Source organism: Microtus ochrogaster, unplaced genomic scaffold, assembly GCF_000317375.1.
Source record: "Microtus ochrogaster isolate Prairie Vole_2 unplaced genomic scaffold, MicOch1.0 UNK114, whole genome shotgun sequence".
Classification (NCBI taxonomy): Eukaryota; Metazoa; Chordata; class Mammalia; order Rodentia; family Cricetidae; genus Microtus; species Microtus ochrogaster.
This window is the reverse complement of record NW_004949212.1, coordinates 316,165-319,101: the sequence shown is the minus strand read 5'-3', so window position 1 is coordinate 319,101 and position 2,937 is coordinate 316,165.

Genomic DNA, 2,937 nt, shown 5'->3' with positions numbered 1-2,937 from the left:
AGGCTGGTCTCGAACTCACAGAGATCCGCCTGCCTGTGCCTCCCGAGTGCTGGGATTAAAGGCGTGCGCCACCACCGCCCGGCTGCATTGACAGATTTTCATATGTTGAACCATCCCTGCAAGAAACTGAAGAATTCACCAGAAAACAGAAAGATCTGCCATATTCTTGGGTATACAGAATAAACATGGTAAAAATGGCAATCTTACCAAAAGCAATCTATAGATTCAATATACAATGCCCATTGAAATCCCAGCAAAATTTTTCACAGACATTGAAAGATCAGTACTCAAATTCATTTAGAAAAACAAAAAACCCAGGATAGACAAAACAATCCTGTACAATAAAAGAAATTTCGGAGGCATCACAATTCCTGCCTTCAAACTCAACTACAGAGCTACAATACTGAATACAGCCTGGTATTGGCATAAAAACAGACCAAGGATAACCAAATAAAATGAACTAAAAACCCAGATATTAATCCACACACCTTCAAACACCCGATTTTTGACAAAGAAGCAAAAAAATATAAAATAGAAATAAAAAACATTCAACAAATGGTGCTGGTATAACTGGATATCAACATGTAGAAGATTAAACATAGATCCATATCTGTTACTATGCACAAAACACATGTCCAAACAGATCAAATCCAACCACACTGAACTTCAGAGAAGAGAAAGTGGGAAGTACACTTGTATGCATTGGCAGAAGACTACTTCCTAAATACAATCCCCGTAACACAGACACTGAGAGAAACAATTAATAAATGGAACCTCCTGAAACTGAGATGCTTCTATACAACAAAGGACATGGTCAACAATACAAAATAGCAGCCTACAGAATGCGAAAACACCTTCATCAACCCCACATTGAACAGAGGAATGATCTATAAAATATACAAAGCTATCAACAAATTGGTCAAAAGAAAAAAAGCCAATTAAAAAATGAGGTACAAACCTAAACAGAGAACTCTACACAGAGGAATCTAAAATGGCTGAAAGACACTTAAGGAAATGTTCAGCATCCCTAGCCATCAAAGAAATGCAAAGCAAAACAACTGAGATCCTATCTTACACTTGTAAGAAAGGCCAAAATCTAAAAGACTGATGACAACTTGTGCTGGAGAGGATGCGGGGTAAAGAGAACACTACTACTGCATTGCTGGTGGGAGTGCAAACAGGTACAGTCCCTTTGGAAACTGATGTATGGCGATTTCCTCAGAAAATTAACAAACAACCTTCCTCAATGCTCAGCAATACCACTTTTGGGTATATACCAAAAGGACACTCAATGGTACCACAAGTACATGTGCTCAACTATGTTCATAGCAGCATTGTTTATCATATTTAGAACCTGGAAACAACCTAAATGCCCCTCAACTGAAGAATAGATAAGGAAAATGTGGTACATTTACACAATGGAATACTACACAGAGAAAATAGTGACAAATTGAAATTTGTAGGCAAATTAATGGATCTAGAAAACATCATATTGAGTAAGGTATCCCAGACTGAGAAACACAAATATCATATGTACTCACTCCTAAGTGGCTTTTAGACATAAAGCAAAGAAAACCAGCCTACAATTCACAGTCCCAGAGAACCCAGACAATAATGTAGACCCTAAGAGAGACATACATGAAACTAATCTACAATGGGAAGAAGAAAATGGTAAGATCTTGGGGCTGGAAAGATGGCTCAGAGGTTAAGAGCACTGACTGCTCTTCCAGAGGTCCTGAGTTCAATTCCCAGCAACCACATGGTGGCTCACAGCCATCTATAATGAGATTTGGTGTCCTCATCTGGCAAGCATACATGGAAAGAATGTTGTATACATAATAAATAAATAAATTTAAAAATAAAAATAACAAAAAGAAAATGGTAAGATCTCGAGTAAATTGGGAACATGGGGAACATGGGAGAGTGTAGAAGGGGAGGGGAGTAAGGGAAGGGAGCAGAGAAAAATGTATAGCTTAATAAAAAATAAAATCAATCAATAAATAAATAAAAGCAAAAAAAGAAAAATGAAACAATAAAAAAATAAGATAAATCAGGCTTTACTTTTGAATTTAGGCTTACTCAACTTCTCAGGTAATGGAAAAAGTAAGAATTATTTGGGGCAAAAATATAATACCTCTTAATTTTCATGGAGTCTGGTTCTCACTAAAATTCTATGAACTCTACCTTCACTGTCTGCATTCCTCTCAACAATCCCATCTTCCCAGTCCCATAAGAACAACCAGTGGAGCTCTGTGTATAGGTTTCTAGAAATTTTGCCATCTAAACTCCTACTATCTTCAACAATCCTACAAAAGACATGAGTCAGAGGTCGTTTGCAGTAACAAAATCACTCGGGTGTACCACTTTTCATGATAACTTGCTAGTTACTTACTGTGATTAAATTCTAACCTAAGCATCTCAGGGTTTATCTGGCTGATACTGCCAGTTCACAGTCCATCATTATTGGAGCTTAGGACAGAAGCTAAAGTCAGCAACTAAAGTAACAATAACCATGCCAAAATGTATTGATTAGCTTTCTCTCTCACTTGGTTACTGTCTCACGCTCAGCTTGCTCTCTTATCCAGTCCAGCTCCACTTGCTAATGAGCATTACCATACTCAGTGGAGGAGCCTTCCTACATCAGTCATCAATCAACACAATTTCTCACAAAGTAACTAGTGATTCTGAGTGTTCATGCCCTCAACTGATGTTTCCTCGGAAGACTCTAGGCCACATCATGTTGACAGGTGAATCTAATTCAAAGAGAACATAATATATGATAAAGTTTTAAAAATCAAAACCAGTGTATTAACCACATCAATCACTTAAGGAGCATAAAAACATCATAGAGATAGCAACAATTGGAAAACACAGATATCTATCCATAGAAATAATGAAAGGCAAGACTCTAAATTCAAGAAGAGGAAACTAAAACTG